A 27,618-nucleotide genomic window follows, 5' to 3' on the forward strand; every position below is an offset into this window, starting at 1 on the left:
GGGTTTCATCAAAATTTTAAGACACTTGAGGGTTAGGATAGGGATTTCACCAATGCAAATTCATTACAGCCCTGTAAATGAATCGTCCGACTATTAAGCAAATGGTGTCGTTTAGTTTTACCGGATTAGATTAATCAATCGGTACAAAGTCATCAAGAGCAGGAAACATGTACGTAACTGAGGACAGATTGATAATGGTGGAGTTCGTTGTCATCCAAAAGCATGTTTTCATCTTGTTCATCTCCAATTCCTATAGGAAAGAGATCCAAGGTACTGTAAAATTTACGTAAATTTAGGGTTTGTAATTTGTGAAATTGAAATTAGGTTTTTTTGGTGTTGAATCGGTTGGTTTAGGCGATGGTGTGTATAAGTTTGTTATCCTTTCTCTTCTTTACAAAGCACACACAACCCTATGTAGAGAGAGACCGAGTGAAAAGGGGAGTCGGCCAACAGTTTTCCGGCGAACCCCTACGTTTCCAAGTATACCGGTGATTAAGAACCAGGCTGTGGCGACGATTTGCGATTTAATTACCGGCAACCAGCTACATATCTGTATGTAAAGTTTGTATTTTTTTAGTTGGGTTTTTGGTTTTAGGTCTAATGATTGTTGTTTTAATGTTTTTGTTTAACTAATTTGTTCCGGACCTACTGTTGTTTGGTTTGTTGGTATGTTTTGTTGGATTTTTAATGCATATTCCAGAAGTTGTTTTTTTTTTTCAAAATAATATAATTTTTGTAATCATATTTTACACACTAATTGTTTATATAAACTTAAAAACATTTAGACACAAGTGTCTCAGGTGTAGGTCCCTTTTCTCGGAGGATCGAGAACAAACCTAAACCTTGTTATACTAACCCACTAGCGAGTGCGGAATCCAAGCTAGCGGGCAAACCGGAATGATGCAAGAACAAACACAAGAACACACAAAGTTCACCGATTAACACCACTGTATTAATACGTATGAAGGTTTACGGTTACAAGCACAATGTTTACAATCTTGTTTGCAAACTCTCTAAAGTGTGTGTGTGTGTGTTTTCCAGCAGAGTTTTTCTAACTCTCTAAGTGTGCTTCTGTCTCACACTAACACACTGCATGGGTATTTATACCCATATACAGCAGGTCTTGGTCGAAGGATCGATAGATGGTCCGAAGGATCATCTATCGATGACAGGGAGCTCGAACGATCAGCGTGGACATCGAAGGATCATCCTTCGATGTCTAATGGTCGAACCATATCTTTCGAGCACCTCGAAGGATGATGCGTATCCTTCGAGGCTATCCTTCGATCCAGACAAACATCATGTTGTCCAAGTCAAACTAGGAGGATAGTTGACTTGGTCAACTTACAGACTGATTTAGGACATCGTTTACATACAGACCGAATACAGACAAAGTACAGACACAAGTGCACCAACAAACTCCCCCTTGGCTGTAGCTTTGTCTTTATCTTGTCTTTATCTTCTATAGATGTAGACTTGTCTCGAACTTCGACAGTCTTTGGTCTTCGAGTTTCCAAAACTCTGATGTCCTTTCAAGTCTTCATGGTCGGAGGATCTTCAAAGTCTTCACGTCTTGAAAGCAGAGAGTGTATCAACAAACTACCCGTATCATGTAGGCAGTGTGTTAACAAACTCCCCCTTAGCATAAGCTCCCCCTTGAGTTATGCTCGTGAAATACTTTAACTTTATGAAGTGACATCCTTGTGGTGTTGATGATGGCCAGCGGCAACTCGATCATCTTCATCTTTAGAGCGCCTTCTCGTCGTGTCTTCATTCCAAAGCTAGTCATCGACCATGTTCTCCTTGCCTTTAGAATCTGCACATGCAAGAAATCTAAACGCGTAATGAGAACAACTGCTTGGAATATAGTATAAACAAATGACACACGAATGACCATGTCATAATCAAACACCGTCCGACAGTTTGAAAGTTTAATAAATTTGTCAATTTAAGTCTTTAACTTTCAAAACTTGCAAATTTCGACCGTTTATGAAGATTTAGTCAATTCGGTTTTCGTTCAGGTTTCAGGTAACGAAGACTCGAGCTCCAACATCGTACGATCGAAAATAAAGTAGAAATGAAATCTTTTTGGCTTTTATAAAGTTTATATTAAAACACGCCTAAAATCTTTTTGGTATTTTTGAAAGAAAAAGACAACAATTTAAAATCCTTTGAGTGTTATCAAACGACATCACCGCTAATGTCGTGCTGATATGCACCAAACGACGAAACTGTTTAAAAGAAAGCAATAAAAGTTAAGCAGTAAATAAATAAATATATACAAACATTCTTTTTGCGAGTTTCGAGGGTAAGAGAATCATATCAGTGTACGGTCATGCCAAAACACTCTTGTTGTTCAGTTAGTTAACATTAAGATAAGCATCCTATAACAATTATCGGTATTGTTGTCCACTTAAGCTCAACTTATCAGATGTAATCATGTTTAGAGGATACGTTAATGTATGGTTTATACTTACCAACCGGTGTTCATCCACATCACGACACATTCCCGTATCAAGGTATGCACGAGAGTTCATCTTACCGGTGAGTATACCGATTATCATCTGTTTGACCGTATAAATTGTGAGATACTCACTTATTTTGATTTGAAAACAAGTCCTTTGTGATATAATCACTTATTGATGAGGAACTTGATTTTCATATGCATGAGGGCACAGGTGCAAGTCCGTGAACAGGTCAGTACTTCCGTACAGCAGAGAGACGAACTTGACACCCGGATAAATGTGATATTTTATCACTTATTTGTTTTGGACATGTGATTGTTTATCACTTATTGAGGTCGAATGCAGTATGCAATATGTACACGTATGTATAGTATCATGGAAGATCTAGACTTGCGTCCCCGTTATTTTTCGGTAAAAGATACAACCATGATACCCAGATGATAAGCAGCATAAAGACCGAATATCTCAGAACCTCGGCAATCTATCAAACGAAATTTCGGTACTAAGACCATATGCCAATGAATGGTTCCCACCTGATCTTCAGTCGATTAAGATTTATATCACCCTGCACACTTTAAAATGATTGTGAGCCTACCGATACATCTTATATAGAGCTGCTTATCGTTTTGCATTTAAGGTTTAAAGAGGTTTGGATAGACCACTGATGTACTATCATTTTCTCTTTTGCTCGCCAGGAAACTCATTTTTGTTTTTCTATTGTTTTTGTGTTTTTGAAATTTTTCAATGTTTTTGTATTTTCCGATTTTTGGATTTACTCCCCCTAAAATCAACAAACTAAGATAAATTTAAAAACACAAAGGTATTTACAAAAATGATTTTCCGATGTTGGTTTACTCTTGCTTGACCTTAATGCCGTTTACCAATAATAAGAAGTCAAATCTAGATTTGTCAAAGGCTTTGGTAAATAAGTCGGCACGTTGGTCATCGGTGTGGACCTTAACAACATCGATTAGCCTTTTCTCAAAGCAGTCACGTATGAAGTGATATTTGATTTCGATGTGTTTGGTCTTTGAATGCTGCACAGGATTTTTAGTGATATCTAAAGCAGCAGAATTATCAACGTATATAGGAGTAGTTAGGAATTCAAAACCGTAGTCCCGCAATTGTTGTTGGATCCAGAGAACTTGTGAACAACAACTTGAGGCAGCAATGTATTCAGCTTCGCATGTTGATGTAGCTACACACGTCTGCTTCTTGCACTGCCATGTGACTAGGCGATTTCCTAAAAACTGACATCCAGCCGTTGTGGATTTGCCGTCGATTTTACATCCGCCAAAATCAGAATCACTGAATGCGACCAAGTCAAAGTTATTATCCCTAGGATACCACAGACCGGTGTCTGGATAAGCCTTCAAATAACGAAAAATCCTTTTGACAGCTGCAAGATGTGAGGCCTTCGGGTTAACTTGATATCTGGCAAGCAGGCACGTTGGGTACATTATATCTGGCCTTGATGCTGTGAGGTACATAAGGGATCCGATCATCGCGCGATAGTATGAAGGGCTAACAGGTTCACCCTTCAAGTCAGGAGTTATTCCATGATTAGTTGGCAATGGGGTACCAATGGGCGTTGCATCGGACATCTGGAACCGGCTCAAGATGTCACCAACATATTTAGTCTGATGAATGAATATCCCAGACTCCGTTTGTTGCACTTGTAGGCCCAAAAAGAAATTCATTTCCCCCATAGCACTCATCTCGAACTTATCCTGCATGATGCGCTCGAAATTCCTACACAAAACATCATTAGTAGAACCGAAAATAATATCATCAACATATACCTGAACCAGAAGAAGATCTCCATCTTGTTCTTTGATGAAGAGAGTACAATCGATAAGACCTCTTCGAAAACCGTTCTCCAGCAGATATGTAGATAAGGTTGCATACCAAGCTCGTGGCGCTTGATGAAGACCATATAGAGCTTTGTTGAGCAACCAAACCCGATCGGGATGAACAGGATCTTCAAAACCTGGAGGCTGTTCGACATATACCTCTTCTTCAACCACACCATGTAGAAATGCACTTTTGACGTCCATCTGGTAAACCTTGAATCCTTTGAATGAGGCATAAGCCAGAAAGATCCGAATAGCTTCCAGACGTGCAACTGGTGCATAGACTTCGTTGTAGTCGATTCCTTCTATCTGACGAAAACCTTGAACGACTAAACGAGCTTTGTTTCGAATAACCACTCCACGGTCGTCTTTCTTGCATTTGAAGACCCATCGAGTGCCAATCTTCTTGTAATTCTCAGGCTTTTCAACAAGCTTCCAAACACCCAGCTTGTGAAATTGCTGTAATTCTTCCTGCATGGCCTCAACCCAAGCACTGTCTTTCAATGCTTCTTTCCACGACTTTGGTTCTTCTTGTGACACATAACACGCGAAGGACCAGTCATTTTGTTGACCAGATTCTCTTATAGCGGAATACAAACCAGCATTCCGGTTGTTTCTCAGCTGATTACGCGTCTGCACTCCGCGATGGACATCTCCTATGATATTCTGCTGGGGATGGGTATCGTGAATCCGCATTTCAGGATTATCTGGCACACGTGCATTGATACCCAAATTGTTCAGATTAAGATCAACAACCAACTCCACACCAGGAATGTGGTTAGAAGTGGATGCATTCCCTTCAGCAGTATCTATATTCTGCGTATGAGGTGTATCCCCAGAGGCACCTTGAACAGGAGCAGCTGGAGCTGAAGATCCTTCGGCTGCATCATGATATTCATCATCTTCAGAAGAGTCATTATAATCAGCAGCATCTTCATAAACCTCATTTTGAACCATATTGTTGACTGACGTAGAAGCTTGAGGATCAACAACAATAGGTCTAACCAATGGCGAGACAGCAGCGTTGTCACTTTCCAACAACATTCGAGCCGCTGCTGATTCTTCGTCAAAGGTTGGCAGATTGAAGGAGTTAAATAATCCATCATAATCGAACATCCACGGATCACCCGGAGCCCTAACAGGACTCGTGTACCTTTGAACCCTAACTTCACTCCATAGCTCAATCTTTTTGGTAGCTAGATTCCAAACACGAAAATTCGGAGTTGCATATCCAAGGAAGAAACCCTCGATAGCTCTTGCACCAAACTTTCCATCCGGTTCAATCATAGTACAAGGAGCACCAAATGGTTCAAGGTAAGAAAGATCCGGTTTCCTTCTCTGAAGGAGTTCGAAGCAAGTCTTGCCATGTCTCTTAACTGTAAGAACTCTGTTCAACGTGTAGCATGCAGCCGATACCGCCTCCCCCCAGAATTGAATAGGGAGTTCCGACTCTACTAACATTGTTCTTGCAGTTTCAATAATAGTTCGATTCTTCCTCTCAGCGACACCATTTTGTTGTGGAGTATAACGAGAACTGTACTCATGAAGAATGCCTTTAGAAGTACAAAACTCATCCATAACTTGATTCTTGAATTCAGTTCCATTGTCGCTTCGGATCCTTTTCACTTTCAACGTATAGAGATTCTCCAACATTGTAAGAAGATCCTTGAGGATGCCAGGAGTTTCACTCTTGTGTGCCATAAAAGATACCCAAGAAAATCTAGAGTAGTCATCAGTAACTACTAAACAATAAGCATCACCAAACGTTGTCTTGTGTTTCATAGGTCCAAATAGGTCCATATGAAGACGTTCGAGAGGCATGCTGACAGTGTTGATTTTCTTCAAGGGGTGAGACTTCTTCGTTTGCTTCCCCTTTTGGCACGAGACACAGATATCTTGTAGATGAAAACTTCTTACAGGCACACCATTCACAAGATTATTTTTCACCAAATGGTTCATTTTTCTCAAGTGAATGTGTCCCATTCTTCTGTGCCAAGATATAGACTCCTTTTCTGTGGCTTTTGAGACAAAACAAGTAACTTGTGCAGATGTTGTAATCGCCTGGCTCATGTCGAGAATATAAAGATCATTAACTCTCGGAGCCGATAAGAGAACCCATTCTTGTGGAATTTTGAATCCAGGTTTCAGCACATAGCAGCCAGCATCATCAAAAATCACTGAGAACTTTTTATCGCAGATTTGCGACACACTGAGAAGATTGTGATCAATTTGCTTCACATAATTGATCTTATCAAAGCACACGATGCCATTGGAGATACTTCCTTCTCCAGTAATGTACCCGCCTTTATCACCCGCAAAAGCAACATACCCTCCTCTGATATTTCTCACGTCATACAGGAGCCGTAAGTCGCCAGTCATGTGCCTGGATGCTCCACTATCAACAATCCAATGACTATTAATAGTTCCTCCTAGAACATCCTGCACATGTCAAATAAACACATTAGTTGAGAATGGGGACCCAAGCCTTAGTGGTCTTGGGTCGTCCCTTGGCATCACGATACGTAAGCTCTATCTCTTGATGGTTTTCAAGAACAATCGCTCCCCCTGAATTGTCACCCGACTTAGGTAACCAAGTTTGTCTTTGCCTACCAGTTTTTGAAGATTCTGGTTTTACAGGTTGTGACACTCTTGGTTCCTTTTGAACTGTTTTAACTTCAGATTTTAAAGCTTTTTCAACAGTTTTTATGTTCTTACGTCGTTGTTTAGTTTCTTGTTCTTTTACAGTTCGTTTATCTTGTTTAGGTGAAAATGACCGACGTTGAGGGTGAACTGCTTCAGGTGGAGCCTTTTCAACCAACTTCTTCTTTGGAGCATTTGGGCAATTTCTGATAATGTGCCCAATTTCTCCACATTTGAAACAAGTTCTCCTTTCAACAGACTTAGGAGAACTTGATCGACTGCCAGATGTTGAGCTTGTAGAACCTGAGGTACTAGCTTTTTCATCACACCCGTTTGTGTGTTGGGTGTAATTGTTATCACTGTTTCGTTTCAAAATTTTGACTTGTTGTACAAAATCAGTGTTTGATTTGTTTTCAAAAGTCTCAATTTTATCTGTACCTCTTGATGCTACAAACTTAACATCTTTTCCTTTCTTCATGTAACGAGCTCCTTTTGATTCAACTTTAGCCTTTGGCTTTGGAGCTCGTTGTGGTTGTTTACCCTTAGAAGCAGTAGGTTGTCGAGTGATTGGAGATTTTTGATTACCAAATTGTTTCCTAACCTCAGCTTTAGGAATTGGATCACATTGTGTTACCACAATTCCTGGAAGTGTTTTTCCCAAAAATCTGTTTGTATTGTCTTCAAAGACTTTATCAATCAAAGATTTATTTACATTTTTAATTGGAAAAACATGATCTGAGTAGATTTTATTATCTCCAACCAAAGTGTACAACACATTACTGCTTTTAACAGTAGACACACCTGTCTTATCAACCATGACAGGATCAATCACTTGCTTCTCAACAGATGGAACCTCAGGAGTATCAGGATCACACAGGATGTGATTCTCTCGTGGAATATCTACTCCTTTCATCTTGCTAAGTGATTTATCCTGATCACTTACAGCCACATCTGATTCATCATCCGATGTCTCATAGTCCTCGATAATTGGAGGACTTTGTTTCATGGATGGTGAAGTTTCTTGTTCCTTAGGGGCTGTGTTTGAAGAACTGTCCGATTTGAACCCTAGGCCAGTAGAAAATTCCTCAAAGTTCAAAGGCACACTGGGTTCATACCGAGGCATTTCCTCTTCATCGGGCATCTTGGTATAGTTGTCCATCAAAGGGGGTGGACACGCCTTATACCCTACACCTTTCACGTTACCTTTCAGTTGTTGAACGTCTATGATGTGATCAAGCACAAATCGGGAGTTAGAATAACTATCCAATTTCTGTTTGATCGCATCATGCTTGCATTGGGCAATGGCTAATTGCTTCTTAGTTTCTTCCACAAGGTTAATGTACTCATTTATACTTACTTGTTTGTGGTAAACTACTTTGTTAACCTCGGACACATTTTTCTTTAATGTTTCTATTACAGATTTAAATTCTTTTTCATTCCGGGTTAAAGCCATGTTTGCCTCTTGGCATTTTGACAGTTCAATAACCAAATTCTGATTATGACTATGAAGCTTTTCTGATTCAAGCTTCATCTCTGCACATGATTTACAAATACTAGGAGCAGGAGGTTCAGAAGTTACCTGACTAGTAGAGGCTGAACCATTTGCCATAAAGGCAGTTTGAAAAGAAAAAGCTCCATCTTCAGAGAATAGCTTTTCCATTTCCATTGATGTATCAGCAGCCTTCCTAATCAGAATTGATTTCTGACATTTAAGCTCATCAGCTTCATTCAGTAGCTCCTGTATATCATCATCTCCTTCTTCATTCACATCAGGCTCTGAGTGATTATCCCCAGAAACAGAGCCTTCTTCATCCGAACTGCCCGAATAACCAGAACTGTCATCGCTCCCAGAAGATTCTTCTTTTTGAACCTGCTCGATGACTTTAGCATACAATGCAGTTCCACTTCCTTGATCACCTTCACCAAACTGCACTGACCAGTCACATCCTTCATCAGCTTGAACAGCCAAAGCCCGATTGTGATTGGTAGCTCCAGGCTGTCCCTGATTGTTATTCACTGCCACCATCCTCCGTTCACGGTTTTCTTGTTGGGCATTCGCATTAGTCTGGTTTCTGAACGGGTTGTGATTGCCGTGTTTCGTTGGTCGAGTGCACTCACGTTTAAAGTGCCCTTTCTCGCCACAATTAAAGCACGTGACGGCATTAATATCAAACCCATACTTCGTGTTTTTCTTTCCTTCCAACGAAGTTCTTCCAGTTCTCGCCATGAAATCTTTTGCCCTTCTAACCGCACTAGCAAAAGCCCATTTAATATCCATCAACTCCATTTCTTCCTTGTCGATCTGATCATAATCTTCATTGGTCATGTTGATGTTTCCAAGCTGACCAGCTACCAAACCACAGTAAGCACTGACCATGGTGTTGATAATTTCCATATGTTCCTTAGCAACTTCAATACTAAGGTGTGAAAGATTTGAGTTGTCGACTCGGATTGTGTGATGACTTTGGGATTGAGGTTGAGGATTGCTTGTATAGTGAGCTTGCTGTTGTTGTTGTTGAGGTTGTGGTTGTGGCTGTGTTGGAACAGGAATGTAAGACCTCGGATCGAATTGAGGTTGTGGTGGAGCAGCTGTAGATTGAGGAAATGGAAAGGAACTCGTATTGGACACAAAAGCAGTTTGAAGCTTCGGTTGCTGAACAGAACTAGCTGAAGGACCAAAACCAGGCAAATACATTTCTGTATTTTGAGGAGCTGGAGCACGCCTTGCTTTCCTAATTTCTTCATCATTTTTATGTTCCAGCTTCTGAATGAACTCATAGATGTTAATCTCATCTAGAGCTTTAGTATGCTTCAACAGCTCAATAAACGAACTCCATTTTGGGGGTAGGGCGTCAGCAAACCTGTTCACCATGTCTTGTTGAGTAGCTGCCACCCCATAAGCACACATTTCACTAATCAAATGATAGAAACGTGTGGTCATATCATTCAGAGTCTCGTTTTCCAAAAACTGAAAAGATTCAAATTCTTTCTTCAACAAATCATGCCTAGACTTTCGAGCAGCTGCATTGCCTTCTCCTCTAGCAACTAAGGCATCCCACAATGCTTTCGTGGTCTTGCAATATGAAAACTGATGGTAGATGTCTTTGTTGAGTGCTTGAGTAAGTATGGCATATGCCTTTTTCTCCAATTCATAAGCCTTCTTGTCATTTTCAAGCATATTGGCGTAACCTTCTGAAGTGGATGCTCTACTTTCAAGACTTTCATTGAATGCATTGACAAAACACATCCAAAGGTCGGTGCTTTGTCCTTGAACATATGTGTGAAATCGGCCTTTCCATGATGGAAAATCGTTCATGTGGTTCAGCTTTGGTGGACGATTGTTACTGCCTGTTTCACTCTCACTAATCAGAAGATTCTGAAGACTTTGACTTTGATTGGATACCAAAGCCCATTGACACGAACTTATTGATTGTTGTTGTTTTGGAATGGCACTCGTCATATATTCAGCCATCGACATCTGTTTCAGATCTGGTTGTGGATCCGTACTCCAATCCCAAGGACTTGTGCAACTCATTGTGATCAAAAATTAACAAATAACCTACACACCACAAACTGTTAACAACAAACAGACAACAATTGAAAGATACAATCTGATCGAAAGATCAAGACTTGTTCGAAGGATCAACAGTGATCGAAAGATTACTGTTGAGTTTCGAGCAATAGTCTTCGAAAGATTCTCAATGAAAGATCCTTATCTTTCGACTGATTATCACGAAAGATTCAATGTTCGAAAGATTTATATCTTTCGAATACTGATCTCGAAGGATTCACAATGAAAGATCCTTATCTTTCGAGACGTATCCTTATCTTTCGGACAACCAACTTTCGAAAAGATTCCAACTACGAAGGATAACCCTTAGACTTCGAAAGACTACTCGAAGGATGCTTATCTTTCGAGCTGCCTTTGATCGAAAGATGTCGAAGGATATCTTTCGATGTCGAAGGATATCTTTCGACAGCTCTGACACACTGACACAAAGTACGACGGGTTGGTGAAAAAGGTGATGTGTTGATGTACCAACTTTCGGCAGAAAGGATGGTTCTGCAACAACTTTTCACCAAACAATTGACTTTCAAAAATTTTGCCAAAATAAGCAACCTTATCTTCAAGAACTGGTCACCGGAAACACACCGGAGATATGGCCGGAAAAATTAAGGTTTCACAAAAACGATTTTTATGTTACCCAAACCGACCCCGAACACTCCCGATAGGTTTAGTACGCGTTTTTATGCAGAAAACTACCAAAAACGGGTGCTAAGCCAAGTGTCCAAACACACCAAGAATCTTGAACAAACCGGTTTTAAACAAGGTAAAGAGCGAGGCTCTGATACCACTTGTAGGTCCCTTTTCTCGGAGGATCGAGAACAAACCTAAACCTTGTTATACTAACCCACTAGCGAGTGCGGAATCCAAGCTAGCGGGCAAACCGGAATGATGCAAGAACAAACACAAGAACACACAAAGTTCACCGATTAACACCACTGTATTAATACGTATGAAGGTTTACGGTTACAAGCACAATGTTTACAATCTTGTTTGCAAACTCTCTAAAGTGTGTGTGTGTGTGTTTTCCAGCAGAGTTTTTCTAACTCTCTAAGTGTGCTTCTGTCTCACACTAACACACTGCATGGGTATTTATACCCATATACAGCAGGTCTTGGTCGAAGGATCGATAGATGGTCCGAAGGATCATCTATCGATGACAGGGAGCTCGAACGATCAGCGTGGACATCGAAGGATCATCCTTCGATGTCTAATGGTCGAACCATATCTTTCGAGCACCTCGAAGGATGATGCGTATCCTTCGAGGCTATCCTTCGATCCAGACAAACATCATGTTGTCCAAGTCAAACTAGGAGGATAGTTGACTTGGTCAACTTACAGACTGATTTAGGACATCGTTTACATACAGACCGAATACAGACAAAGTACAGACACAAGTGCACCAACATCAGGTTTTGACCCGTACAAAAAAATACCTGATTTTTAACTGAAATGTACTTTTTTGCCAATTTGTAATCATTACAAGGTATTATAACACTGCTTTTATCCACAAGGTGCCTCCATCTTGAGGGGCATTTTGGATATTCGACCAACAGTCAAATGACTAATTAGTGAGGAATTAGAGATAATTTTCACTAAACATAAGCATTCGTTTTTGTGTAAATGCAGGATGTTTTTGGTAAGTGTAAGTAACTACTTTTCCAACCATGTGTCATGCCCTGTCATGATAGTTAAAGGCACTACTTAAAAGAACCTTGGCCTCCTTCTAGAAGAGGTAAGCTTTATCACCTTTCTTAAAATGCTTTTCTAGCAATCTTTTCAGAGGCAACGTTTTATAAGCATTTTAGCACCGTGCTCTGAGTCATTAGCTTCTTAGACATTCAAATGTGCAAAGTGAGCATTCGACGTGGGTGATTTATTTTTGTTACCAATGGGTCAAATAAAAAGAGCTAAAAAGGAACCAGTCAAATGTGTTGAAGTGCCAAATGGGTTAAACGGGTTGTAAGAGCCTTGAAACGTAACGTATTTTCAGTGCATACAACCTCCCAAATCACTTTACATAATTATTTAGAGTATAGCTTACCTTGATGCATTATGAACAAAAATCAAAAAAAAAGTTGTACCAAAAAGTGAACCCGGGTCGCATTTTATGCTTACATTATGTGATCTGCTTTTGCTCAGCTTCAATGGAGGATTCTGGACGACATACGAGACATTATATAACGTGTGCTGCATATTGTTTGTACTCTGCAAGCAGCACTCTTCAGTCCTAATATAAGGGTGAGTGTATCTGTCGTTTATGACGCTTAATCTGTCGTACATTGTTTGTGATATGTTTTTTATTTTTGTGTTGTACATTGTCATTTGGGGTATGCTTCATTTGTTATACATTGTTGTTTGAGATATGCTTAGATGGTTGTACATTTGCTTTTTTTGATGCATGCTGTTTATGTATTATCTATTGAACAGATATACACAAATATAATTTACATCATTGATGAACTGCAACACCTTAATCTTTCAAGCATTCATATGTACATTTCAAGAACAACTCATCCACCAAGTCAATTGCTTTGTTGCTTCAACCTTCATTACTATAGTCACATTTTTCACATTCTCTTAGCCAAACCATTATCTCGGTTTCCACAGTTGTTAAAATGTTTGTTAAAGTCAAAAAAGTCCTCATACCTTTTGAACCCTCAAGGCTATTATGCATTTTTCTTGAATTTTTGTTCATATTGTTTTACTGTAGCTTGGTTCTCATTTGTCATGTGACTTGTGATTTTAAGTTAACTAATTTACATCAAAATCGTTTTAAGGCTTAAGGTTTGAGTTATGTTTTCGCCCCATACTGTCGACTCCGCTGCAACGCGCGGGTTCCCCACTAGTTCCAATAAACTAGTAAAAGGATAACTTTATTTGAATCAAGATAGATCAAAATGATATTTTTGTAATAGCCGGGTCCATTTTGAAAGCTCTTAAAATGCAGAGGGTGATTATAGTAAAATTCGAATTAGGGTAACCTCACACTTTCTATTTAAATTAGCCTAATTCCATTTCCATCATAATCACCGCCGCACCCTTTCTTCTCCCGTCCATCGACATCCCCGACCATAAAGATGACATCTCTTATTCAGTACCAATGTAAGAGCTTTTATTTTCATTTTATCTAATTTGATTTACCTCATAATCTTACTTTACATTTTTAAAAATCATTGCTTGTTTTCAAAGTACCAATTTATTTTTGATTTAACTAATTTTAAAGACATATATGCTTTGATTTTGTTGGTGATAATGTAACATATATGCGTACTAACTCAGATCAGTTTTCAAAATGAAGAAATTCGTTACCAAATACATTTATAGGAATTTTGATTTTCTACAAGCATGTTCTAGCCTAGATCTATAAACAAATGAAGAAGAATTTGTCACAGATTTTTTGTTCCTTATTTTGCCGTGTAGTTCCAAGGATTTTTTGTTTTCTGCTTGTTTTGTTGGTTTTAAATGTTAGGTTTGGTGTTATTCACCCATCTCACATCACAAATGGATTTGTCTAATCATTTTGGTGTAGACTATAGCATATTGATCGTTCATAGCGTTTCAAGTATCTCAAATGAGAAAGGTAAAATCCGAAGTCATTCAAACTACTTTAGAAAGTCGTAATTGCAAAAAAAAAAAAAAAAAAAAAAAAATCAGGATAGACAAGGCCTATCGTAAAATTAAAAATAAAAAAACACACTTGCTTCACTTCACTTCACTTCACGCATGCAGCAGTGGCGACTGCACCGCACGAACACCTCAGCGGCAGCACTGTACTATACACACACCGCAGCAGAAACGTCGCACGCAGCAGCGGAGACTGCACGCACGCCGCAGTAGCAGCGCCACATGCAGCAGCGGCGACTGCACCGCAAGCACGCCTCAGCAGCAGCACCACACTGCATGCCCGCAGCGGCGGCTGCGCGGCTGCACTGCACGCACGCCTCAGCAGCATCGTCGAACTGCACGCACGCCGCAGCAGCAGCAGTGTCCCATGCAGAAGCGGCGGTTGCACGCCCGCAGCAGCAACACGCAGCTGCACGCCCGCGGCTGCACTGCATGCACTCCTAGCAGCAGCGCCGCACGCAACAGCGGCGGCTGCGCGGCTGCATCACCGCAGCAGTAGCGGCTGCACTGCACGCAACAGCGGTGGCTGCGCGGCTGCATGATCACTTAACATTTTCTTAAAGGAGTCTCAAGAAAAAACTGCTGCTATGTGTCTATTTCTATGGGCATAAGCAAAGTTTCTTAGATTTTCACCCTTGAAACCCAAGACATCTTCCAAATACCTGGCCACATGGGACCCTTTGCTGTACCCCACAACAGCATTTGCATTCTTCAATGCCTCATAATCAGTAACTTGAGGTTTCAACCTTTTAATAGTGAGCATACTGGTGAGGCTGCCTCATACATCAGGCCAACGCTTTCTGATCAATGGAACTAGTACTGATCTCTTAGGTTTTTTATTATATCATCATGTGTCACATCGAAATATACATAAATACACATGCACAACCACACGCATGCACGTGCGCACACACACACATATATATTCTATTTTATGTTTGTTTAATTCATTTGCTAACGCTAGTATCTTGTAGGTTTAAATTTGATGATGAAAGTACGTGTTACCAAAGAAGAAGATATGAAGAGAGTATTGTTTGATCTTTATGGAGGCAAGAAGGTAATTTGGTGGATGATATAGGTGATTTATAAGAATACACTTTACATAAACTTATACTTGATTCATGTATTATGTATTATTATGAATTAGTTACATGAAGCTAACCTTGGGGTCAATTCTACTCCATCTGATTATACAAAGAATTCAAATGCATGTATGCTTGTGTATACGTGAAAGTGAGAAGGCTAAAATACTCTGTAAGGTGGATGGGACGGATATGGCAGAGCACCTTAGAGTAAGAATTTTAGTTTATAATTTGATATTCATATTAAATTTTGTAATCATACTCAAAATCACATTGAGTATTTTATCTTCCAGATAAGATTGAAGAAAGAAGAGGCACATCTGTATACAAACATAAAGGTTTTAGTTCCCATTGTTGCTCTCTTTTGGATTACTATTTTAGATTCATAAAATCGTTATTTACCTTGAAATTTGATGAAACTAGGATGCTTGAGATGGGGATCTTCATAAACAGATTGGGAAACTAGGTTGCTTGAGATGGGATCTTCATAAACAAATTGGGTTGGTCAGGGGAAGCGTACTTGTGCCATGTGTCGCACTGCAATTCCTCTTAAAATGGCTAGTCAACCAAGAATCAATTCATCACTTGTAATTGCAATTAGAATGGCAAAGATGACTAGATCAAACTGCCCTCATGATTGTTATAGTTTTAGCATATGAAAATTGTAAAACGGATTCTAATCATATGCGTTGGATCATAATTTTGCAGCAATGAAAATGGAGCCCGCCCGACACCTTGCCTGTCTTTAAGGAGCTGAAGGATGCAAGTGATGTGATAGAGAGGAAGGGATCCACATCTTGGGGTTATGATGTAACATTATCTAACTTTCGTTTTTTTTTTTTTTTTTTTTTTTGTACAATTTATGTTTGTTGAGCTGCTGCCGATAAGAACTGTAGGTCCCTCTCGGAGGATGATGAACCTAAACCTTGTTATACTAACCCACTAGCAAGTGCGGAATCCAAGCTAGCAAGCAAACCGGGATGAAACAAGCACAAACACAAACACACAAGGTTCACCGATTAACACCACTTGTATTAATACGTATGAAAGGTTTCAGTTACAAGCTCAATGTTCACAAATGGGTTTTGCAAACTCTCTAAGTGTGTGTGTTCTCACAGCAGTTTCTCTCAAAGTGTGGGTATGTTTCTGTCTAAGTCTATCTTGAGAACAACACTGCATGGGTATATATATACCCAGCATCTGATGTCTGGTCCGAAGGATCCGATAGATGATCGAAGGATCATCTATCGATGACAAAGCTGTCGAATGATCCACAAATACTTCGAAGGATTGCATATCCTTCGAAGTCTAACAGTATCATTCGTAGCCTATCTTTCGATGTCATCGAAGGATCTACAATATCCTTCGATTAGCTATCCTTCGACACAGAACATCTTACAACATTTTACAAACTGTTGTCCAAGTCAAACCGGAGGATGGTTGACTTGGTCAACTTACAACAATAACAAGGACATCGTTTACATCGTGACCGAATACAGACAAAGTACAGACACAAGTGCACCAACAAACTCCCCCTTGGCTGTAGCTTTGTCTTTATCTTCTATAGTTGTAGACTCGTCTCGAACTTCGATGGTCTTTGGTCTTCGAGTTCTCAAAACTCTGATGTCCTTTCAAGTCTTCAAAGTCGGAGGATCTTCAAAGTCTTCACGTATTGAAAGCAGAGAGTGTATCAACAAACTACCCGTATCATGTAGGAAGTGTGTTGACAAACTCCCCCTTAACATAAGCTCCCCCTTGAGTTATGCTCGTGAAAAACTTGATCTTTATGAAGTGAGATACTTGTGGTGTTGATGATGGTCAGCGGCAACTCGATCATCTTCATCCTTTGAGTGCCTTCACGTCGTGTCTTTATTCCAAAGCTTGTCATCGACCATGTTCTCCTAGCCTTTAGAATCTGCACATACAAGAAATCTAAACGCGTAATGAGAACAACTGCTTGGAATATAGTTAACATAAACAAATGACACACGTATGACCATGTCACAATCAAACACCGTCCGACAGTTTGAAAGTTTAATAAATTTGTCAGTTTTAGTTTAACTTTCAAAACTTGCAAATTTTGACCGTTTATGAAGATTTAGTCAATTCGGTTTTCGTTCAGGTTTCAGGTAACGAAGACTAGAGTTCCAACATCGTACGATCGAAAATAAAGCAGAAATAAAATCTTTTTGGTACTTTTGAATTTCTCAAATGTAAAGACTGAAAGCAGTAAATAAATATATACAGACATTCTTTTTGTGAGTTTCGAGGGTAAGAGAATCATATCAGTGTACGGTCATGCCAAACGCTCCTGTTGTTCAGTTAGTTAACATTAAGATAAGCATCCTATAACAATTATCGGTATTGTTGTCCACTTAAGCTCAACTTATCAGATGTAATCATGGCGAGGAGATACGTTAAGGTATGATTTATACTTACTGACCGATGTTCATCCACATCACGACACATTCCCGTATCAAGGTATGCACGAGAGTTCATCTTACCGGTGAGTATACCGATTATCATCTGTTTGACCGTATATGATGTGAGATTCTCACTTCTTTTGATTTGAAAACAAGCCCTTTGTGATATAATCACTTATTGATGAGGAACTTGATTTTCATATGCATGAGGGCACAGGAGCAAGTCCGTGAACAGGTCAGTACTTCCGTACAGCAGAGAGACGAACTTGACTCCCGGATAAATGTGATATTTTATCACTTATTTGATATGGACATGTGATTGTTTATCACTTATTGAGGTCGAATGCAGTATGTAATATGTACATGTATGTATAGTATCATGGAAGATCTAGACTTGCGTCCCCGTTATTTTTCGGTAAAGGATACAACCATGATACCCAGATGATAAGCAGCATAAAGACCGAATATCTCAGAACCTCGGCAATCTATCAAATGAAATTTCGGTACTAAGACCATATGCCAATGAATGGTTCCCACCTGGTCTTCAGTCGATTTAAGATTTATATCACCCTACACACTTTAAAATGATTGTGAGCCTACCGATACATCTTATATAGAGCTGCTTATCGTTTTTCATTTTAAGGTTTAAAGAGGTTTGGATAGACCACTGATGTACTATTATTTTCTCTTTTGCTCGCCAGGAAACTCATTTTTGTTTTTCTATTGTTTTTGTGCTTTTGAATTTTTCGATGTTTTTGGATTTTCAGATTTTTGGATTTACTCCCCCTAAAATCAATAAACGAAGACAAATTTAAAAACACAAAGATATTTACAAAAATGATTTTCCGATGTTGGTTTTACTCTTGCTTGACCTTAATGCCGTTTACCAATAATAAAAAGTCAAATCTTGATTTGTCAAATGCTTTGGTAAATAAGTCGGCACGTTGGTCATCGGTGTGGACCTTAACAACATCGATTAGCCTTTTCTCAAAGCAATCACGTATGAAGTGATATTTGATTTCGATGTGCTTGGTCTTTGAGTGCTGCACAGGATTTCTAGTGATATCTAAAGCAGCAGAATTATCAACGTAAATAGGAGTAGTTAGGAATTCAAAACCGTAGTCCCGCATTTGTTGTTGGATCCAAAGAACTTGGGAGCAACAACTGGAGGCAGCAATGTATTCAGCTTCGCATGTTGATGTAGCGACACACGTCTGCTTCTTGCACTGCCATGTGACTAGACGATTTCCTAAAAACTGACATCCAGCCGTTGTGGATTTGCCGTCGATTTTGCGTCCGCCAAAATCAGAATCACTAAAAGCTACCAATTCAAAGTTATTATCCCTAGGGTACCACAGACCGGTGTCAGGGTACGCCTTCAAATAACGAAAAATCCTTTTTACAGCTGCAAGATGTGAGGCCTTCGGGTTAACTTGATATCTGGCAAGCAGGCACGTTGGGTACATTATGTCTGGCCTTGATGCTGTGAGGTACATAAGAGATCCGATCATTGCGCGATAGTTTGAGGGGCTAACAGCTTCTCCCTTCAAGTCAGGAGTAATTCCGTGATTGGTTGGCAATGGGGTACCAATGGGCGTTGCATCAGACATCTGGAACCGGCTCAAGATGTCGCCAACATATTTAGTCTGATGGATGAATATCCCAGACTCAGTTTGTTGTACTTGTAGGCCCAAGAAGAAGGTCATTTCCCCCATAGCACTCATCTCGAATTTATCCTGCATTATGCGCTCGAAATTCCTACACAAGACATCATTAGTAGAACCAAAAATAATATCATCAACGTATACCTGTACCAGAAGAAGATCTCCATCTTGTTATTTGATGAAAAGAGTACAGTCGATAAGACCTCTACGAAAACCGTTCTCCAGCAGATAGTGAGATAAGGTTGCATACCAAGCTCGCGGTGCTTGATGAAGACCATAGAGAGCTTTGTTGAGCAACCAAACCCGATCGGGATGGATAGGATCTTCAAAACCTGGAGGCTGTTCGACGTACACCTCTTCTTCAACCACACCATGTAAGAATGCACTTTTCACGTCCATCTGATAAACCTTGAATCCTTTGAAGGACGCATAGGCTAGAAAGATTCGAATTGCTTCGAGACGTGCCACTGGTGCATACACTTCGTTGTAGTCGATCCCTTCAATCTGACGAAAACCTTGAACGACTAAACGTGCTTTGTTTCGGATAACAACTCCGCGGACATCCTTTTTGCATTTAAACACCCAACGGGTACCAATCTTCTTGTATCCAGCAGGTTTCTCTACGAGTTTCCAGACACCCAGCTTCTGGAATTGTTGCAGTTCTTCCTGCATTGCTTCAACCCAAGCGTTATCTTTCAAGGCTTCTTTCCATGTTCTTGGTTCTTCCTGTGAGACATAACACGCGAAGGACCAATCGTTTTGTTGCCCGGATTCTCGAATAGCTGCATACAAGCCTGCATTGTTGTTGTTTCGCAACATGTTTCTTGTTTGAACGCCACTTTGCACATTTCCAATGATGTTTTGTTGAGGATGGGTATTATGAATCCTTGTTTCTGGATTATCTGGAACTGGAATATTTATACCCAGGTTGTTAAGATTAAGATACAACCAAATCAAGGCCCGGAATTGACGAAGAGGATGATGCAGTAGCCTCAGCTGTTCTATGGGCATCCACTGGAGGAGTACCCTCTGAAGTACCATGAACTGTTGTTGTTGGGGCTTCTTGATCTGCATCCACAAATTCATCATCCTCTGAAGATTCGTTCAATTCGTTTGCATCATGAAAATCCTCATTGTTGAGAGTATTATTGTTCACCGAAGAAGATGGTTCTTGATTAACAAGAATTGGACGAACTACCGGTGAAACCGTTGCATTGTCACTCTCGAAAAACATCCTAGCCGCAACACTTTCTTCAACGGCTTCAACATTGATCGAATTGAAAAAGTCATCGTACTCAAACATCCAAGGTTGACCCGGACATTTGACTGGCAAGGTGTGCCTTTGTACTCTGACCTCAGACCATTCCTCGACCCTTTTAGTCTCTAGATTCCAGACTCGTAAGTTAGGGGTGGCATACCCAAGAAAGTATCCATCAATTGCTTTTGCCCCAAACTTTCCATTAGGATCGATGATTATGCATGGAGCTCTAAACGGTTCAAGATAAGACAAATCTGGTTTCCGTTTTTGAAGAAGCTCAAAGCAGGTCTTATTGTGTCTTTTGACTGTAAGGACTCGGTTCAATGTGTAACATGCAGAGGCCACAACTTCAGTCCAGAATGGAATGGGCAACTGCGACTCTACCAACATTGTCCTAGCAGTCTCGATCAATGTGCGGTTCTTACGTTCAGCGACACCATTCTGTTGAGGAGTATAAGCTGCACTAAACTCATGAAGAATACCCTTTGAAGTGCAAAACTCCGTCATGGAATGATTTTTAAATTCAGTACCATTGTCGCTACGTATCCGCCTAACCTTTAACTTATACAAATTCTCAATCTGAATGATCAAGTTTTTGATAATGCCAAAGGTTTCACTCTTGTGTGCCATGAAAGCTACCCAAGAAAATCTTGAATAATCATCAGTTATTACGAGGCAGTATTGATCACCCCGAATACTCTTGTGCTTGACATGACCGAATAAATCCATGTGCAAACGTTCAAGAGGAACTGCTACCGTGTTGATTTTCTTTGTAGGGTGCTTCTTCTTTGTTTGTTTTCCTTTCTGGCACGAAACACAGACGTCTTGAAGATGGAAATTTTTGAGGGGAACACCATTCACCAATTCATTTGAAACCAAATGATTCATTTTGCGTAAGTGAATGTGACCCATTCGTCTGTGCCAAGAGATAGTGTCTTTTTCTGTGGCTTTTGAAACGAAACAAGTTGCTTGTGCAGACGTGGTAATAGCTTGGCTCATATCAAGGACGTACAAATCATTTATCCTTGGAGCCGACAAGAGAATCCATTCTTTTGGAATTTTGAAGCCGGGTTTCAGCACATAACATCCATTAGCATCAAAGTGTACTGAAAATTGCTTGTCACAGATTTGAGAAACACTAAGAAGATTGTGATCAAGTTGTTGCACAAAGTTGATCTTGTCAAAGCTGACAATCCCGTTAGATATCATTCCTTCACCCGTTATATATCCACCTTTATCTCCAGCAAAAGCAACATAACCCCCTCTAATAGATTTAACGTCGTAGAGAAGCTTCATGTCGCCTGTCATGTGCCTGGATGCTCCACTATCAACAATCCAATGACTACTGACAGTTCCTCCTGGAACACCCTGCACATGAACTCAAATGAATTAGTTGGAGATGGGGACCCAAGCCATTGTGGTCTTGGGTCTTCCATTTTCATCAATGACAATAACTTCTTGTCTTTGATGGTTGGTGAATTGTGATGGTCCCCCTGATTCAGTAACCGATTTAGGTTTCCAGGTCTGTTTTGTTTTACCAGTGTCTTTCTTTAAAATTTTAACTTCTTGATTGTTTGAAGTTGTAGAATTGTCTGGTTTTACAGCAACATATTGTTTTTGAACCACATCGGTTTTAATTGCTTTCTCAACCTTCTTGACCTGTTGGCGTTTCTGTTTCTTTTCCCTTTCTTTTGCAAGGCGGGGATCTTGTTTTACAGAAACAGATCGCTTACGGTCATTGTGGTCACGGGGAACATCAACCTTTTCTTTTTTCTTATGAAGATATGGACAATTTCGAATAATATGTCCAATTGTTCCACATTCAAAACATGATCTTCGTTCAACAAACCCCGAAGTATCATGTGATCGATTAGCCGATGATGTTGAACTTTGTGAACCCGAGGTACTAGGTTTTGAACTGCTTGGTTTATTCCTTTTCTGTATAATAGCTTTCTTGACAAAATCTAAGTTAGATTTGTTTTCAAAAGTCTCAATTTTATCCGTTCCCGTCGATTTCACAAAGTTAACGTTTTTCTTCTTCTTTTGATTCGGCTTCTTTTGGACTTGAGCCGGTGATTTTCCTTTGGGCTTGGTGTGATTTTGCTGTTTTGGCACTGTTGGTAATTTCTTGTTGCCAAATTGTTTTCGAATTTCAGCCTTTGGAATAGGAGGACACTGTGTAACTGTAACACGTGGTCCTGTCTTTCCCAAAAACTTACTTGTCGAATTTTCAAAGACTTTACAGATTAAGGATTGATTAACATTCTTAATGGGAAAATCTTTGTCTGAGTAAATTTTATCATCACCAACTAGAGTGTACAGCAAATTCACACTCTCCGGCTCTTCTGCAGATGAGGACTCAGTTGCAACAGTCTTAGCGGGTTTTACAGGGGGATCACATAGAATGTGATTCTCGAGAGGTATGTCCTCATTTTTGGCTACCGCATCAGACTTTGCTGGGACAGTATTATCAGATTCATCATCAGAAGAATCAGCATCCTCAATCACAACTGGAGGATCTTGATTCTGTTCAGCACTTACAAATGTGTCTGCTGACACATCTGAATCTGAGGATACTTCCTTTTGGTATCCGAGTCCTGCAGCAAACTCTTTCACATCTAGAGGCACAGATGGTTCAAAGAATACCCTGTCCTCTTCATCAGGCATGGCATCATAATTGTGTCTAATTGGTGGTGGACATTTCTTGTAGCCAATGCATGTGACATCCCTCTTTTCCTTCTGAACATCAATGATGTGATCCAACACATAGCTAGAGCTCAAATAACTGTCTAGCTTAAGCTGGATCGCATCGCTTTCTGTTTTCACACAAGCCATCTCTTTTTGCATAATCTCCAGGCGAGATATATACAAATTAATATCAGTTTGTTTTCTTGAAACCATTTTTGTCAGTTCAGTTTTATCTTTCTTTAAGGTCTCAATTACTGACTTAAATTCTTTTTCATGGTTTTCATAAAACATGTTGGCTTCTGTGCATTTTGAGAGATCCACGGTCAATTTCTGATTGTGAACGAATGTCACATCATATTTCTCTTGCAAAGCCTCATGCTTGCTTTGCAAGTCACACCACTCAGCACTCAAGGAACTTTGTTTGTCTTGCAAGTCAAACAAACTAGCTTGTAAAGCATCATGTTTGGCTTGCAACTCAGACATGTTTCCTTCTAAGTCAGCACACCTAGCATGCAATCTATCACATTCATCACAGTTAATAGCAGTGGGTTCATCGACACATACCTGACTTGATGAACCGTCGACATTAGCCATAAAGGCTGAATGGAGAGAAGACGAAGTATAAGCAGCTTGATCCACCAGAATAGATCTTCTTTGAGCCTCTGCTGCAGCTTCCTCCAAAAGTTCATCAATATCTGCATCGATTGTTGCATTTGATGTCTCTCCCACATGATCATCACCAGAATTGGATAATTCTTCATCAACACTCCTGCTGTACCCAGACGAGTCCTCATCTTCAGATGATTCACCACCACTGGCAGAAGATTCTCCACCACTGGTGTGAACTAACTCCTTCACAACCTGAGCAAAACATGCTGTTCCATCGGGAGCATCACCACCCAACTGGATTGACCAGTCACAACCTTCATCCACCTGAACCGCAAGTGCCCGGTTGGTTTGGTTGTTGACAGGCACCAATGTACGCTCATTGTTTCTGTTCTGCTGGTTGCCTTGATTTCTGAAGGGGTTTTGGTTCCCGTGCTGAGCTGGCTTTGTACATTCTCTCTTAAAGTGACCCCTTCACCACAGTTAAAGCATTTCACTGCCTGTTTATCGAACCCATACTTGGTGTCTCTCTTACTTTCCAAGCTGGTTCTCCCAGTACTTTCCATCCAATCCTTTGCTCTTCTCACAGCACTCGCAAAGGCCCACTTGATATCCATCAAGTCCATCTCTTCTTTATCAATCTGCCTATAATCTTCTTGTGTCAGATTAATGTTGCCAATCTGACCTTCTATTAACCCACAGTACGCGCTCACTACAGTGTTAAGCAGCTCCATGTGTTCCTTAGCTACTTCTACACTGACTTTAGAAAAGCTTGAAGTGTCGAGCTGTACAGTACTTGGCTTTGATTGTTGACCAGCAGATGAAGTTCCTCCATAACATGCACGTTGTTGTTGAGCAGGAGGAGGAGGAGGTGGTTGTATTGGATTTCCATACATATCTGTGGTAGGAGGTGGCTTTACAGGAACTTGCACCGGATTGCCATACATATCCGTGCTAGTGACAAACGCCGTTTGCAAAGGAGCATGTGGACATGTTCTTGCAGACGAAGTATTGGAAGTTCCACAATACATTTCAGGATTTTGTGGCAATGGAACTCTCTTCGCCTTTAATGTTTCCTCCTGATCCTTGTTTTGCAGAAGCTGCACGAAGTCGTTGATATTTGTAGTTTTCAACACTCCGTTATACTTCAGGATTTCCAAGAAACTACTCCATTGGGGAGGCAAAGCATCAGCAAACTTTTTCACCACTTCCGCTTGAGTTGTTGTCACACCAAAATTATTCAACTCAGTAAGCAAATGATAAAACCGACTTGTCATGTCTCCCAAAGACTCCTTATCTAAGCATGTGAAACAGTCGAATTCTTTCTTGAGCAGATCATGACGCAATTGACGTGTTGCTTCATTCCCTACTCCTCTGGTTTTCAAACCGTCCCACAATTTCTTCGTAGTCTTGAAGCTGACAAACTGATGATAGATGTCTTTGCTTAACGCCTGAGTGAGAATGGCGTAGGCTTTCTTCTCCAGATCATATATTTTCTTCTGATCCTCTGGAAGATCGGCAAAACTAGCAGTTGTTGAAGCAGCGACCTCGATAGCTTGATCAAAATCTGTGGTGAAACGTATCCACAGCTCTGTATTCTGGCCAAGAACATATGTACGGAAACGATCAGCCAAACCCGGATACTCGTTTAAATGCATCAGCTTCGGAGGTCGATTCAAACTTCCTGATTCGAGACTAACGCCCACTGATTGGCTTGAGAAGATGTCGACACTGGAGACTCGGCCCATGAAGGAGATAGACTTGTACTTGTGTACTTTCCACTGTCTGGCGCCGGTGTACCCCACCATGAGGGAGTGACACCAGAACTGGTATATTTTCCACTGTCTGGGGCAGGATTCCACCAATTCGGATTCATGATTGATAAGCAAAATAAATGCTAAGTTAATATTCCGAAAGATCACACAGTCGAAGGATCCTGTTTGAAAGATCTGAAATCACAGAAACTTGTTAATAATAGAAAGACCACAATCGAAAGATCAAATCTTGTTCGAAGGATCAACAGTGCTCGAAAGATCACTGTTGAATTTCGAACAATGATTTCGAAAGATTCACAATCTCGAAGGATTCACTATTTGAAAGATCCCTATCTTTGGAGTATTTATCCTTATCTTTCGAATAACTGTCTTTCGAATAGATTCCCTGATCGAAAGATATGTTTCGGACTTCGAAGGATGAGTCGAAAGACAATTATCTATCGAGCCTTCCTTGATCGAAAGATGGTCTTTCGATGTCGAAAGATATCTTTCGAGATCCACTGACACACTGACATTGATGTGAAAGGTTGGTGAAAAGGTGATGGGTTGGTAAGTCAACTTTCGGCAGAAAGGATATGGTCAGATGTACCTTCCCACCAACTTTGAAAATTTTACCCAAAATAGACACCCCTTATCCAGAACCAGTCACCGGAATAATGACCGGAGATATGGCCGGAAATCACCAAAAGCTTAAAAAACAAGTTTTTAAGTTACCCAACCCGTTTATGAACACTCCCGGTAAGTTTTGAACACGTTTTTCAGTTTAAAAGTGCAATAAAAACTCCAAAAACGGGTGCAAAACCAAATGCCCAAACACACCAAGAACTTGAATAAAACCCGGTTTTAAACAAGGTAAAGAGCCTTAGCTCTGATACCACTTGTAGGTCCCTCTCGGAGGATGATGAACCTAAACCTTGTTATACTAACCCAATAGCAAGTGCGGAATCCAAGCTAGCAAGCAAACCGGGATGAAACAAGCACAAACACAAACACACAAGGTTCACCGATTAACACCACTTGTATTAATACGTATGAAAGGTTTCGGTTACAAGCTCAATGTTCACAAATGGGTTTTGCAAACTCTCTAAGTGTGTGTGTTCTCACAGCAGTTTCTCTCAAAGTGTGGGTATGTTTCTGTCTAAGTCTATCTTGAGAACAACACTGCATGGGTATATATATACCCAGCATCTGATGTCTGGTCCGAAGGATCCGATAGATGATCGAAGGATCATCTATCGATGACAAAGCTGTCGAATGATCCACAAATACTTCGAAGGATTGCATATCCTTCGAAGTCTAACAGTATCATTCGTAGCCTATCTTTCGATGTCATCGAAGGATCTACAATATCCTTCGATTAGCTATCCTTCGACACAGAACATCTTACAACATTTTACAAACTGTTGTCCAAGTCAAACCGGAGGATGGTTGACTTGGTCAACTTACAACAATAACAAGGACATCGTTTACATCGTGACCGAATACAGACAAAGTACAGACACAAGTGCACCAACAAGAACCACTTCTGCTATGTTAACTTCTAACATAAAAACTGAGCAAAGCCGAGTTCAAGCTCAATTTTTAGATTGGTTATGTGTCTAATATTTTGCGGTTGTTATTCCATGTTAACCATAGGTAGCTAGTTTTGATTATTAGCATAGTTGACTATATTGTTATTGATGGACTTCATAATGTGCAGTGCAACTCTTATCTTTGAGGTGGAGCTGGTGGCTTGTAGGCCAAGAAAAGGTTCTAGCATGCCAGCGCCTTAGATGAAGGGGCTAGACTAGAGTAAGTTATTTATCCAACTTCATAAACTTGTTCTTATATTAGCATCCTCAAATGGATCATGTTTAATTACTACTCAGCTGAACTTATATTTGCATGCTCAAATGGATCATATTTAATAACTAGTGAGCTGAAGAGGCAAAGGGAAATGGTTGCTGCACTGAAGGAAGAAGAGAAAAAGAAG

At 40.2% G+C, this 27,618-nt stretch overlaps 1 long non-coding RNA gene across 6 annotated transcripts; it reads left to right on the forward strand.

Annotated features, from left to right (window-relative positions):
* LOC110923981 lies at positions 1-27,608 on the forward strand. Of its 6 annotated transcripts, none has more exons than XR_004881903.1 (10): positions 6-270; positions 355-552; positions 12,153-12,258; positions 12,666-14,106; positions 15,125-15,442; positions 15,526-15,570; positions 15,656-15,819; positions 15,941-16,042; positions 27,346-27,437; positions 27,561-27,608. It is a non-coding gene; the product is annotated as an uncharacterized LOC110923981 (long non-coding RNA). The 6 variants fall into 6 exon arrangements; XR_004881902.1 differs by having other exon boundaries at positions 7-270; positions 15,125-15,207; positions 15,298-15,442; positions 15,656-16,042; XR_004881905.1 differs by having other exon boundaries at positions 21-270; positions 12,666-12,764; positions 15,125-15,207; positions 15,298-15,442; positions 15,656-16,042.
* Positions 27,609-27,618: the final 10 nt, after the last annotated feature.

Source organism: Helianthus annuus, chromosome 2, assembly GCF_002127325.2.
Source record: "Helianthus annuus cultivar XRQ/B chromosome 2, HanXRQr2.0-SUNRISE, whole genome shotgun sequence".
Lineage (NCBI taxonomy): Eukaryota > Viridiplantae > Streptophyta > Magnoliopsida > Asterales > Asteraceae > Helianthus > Helianthus annuus.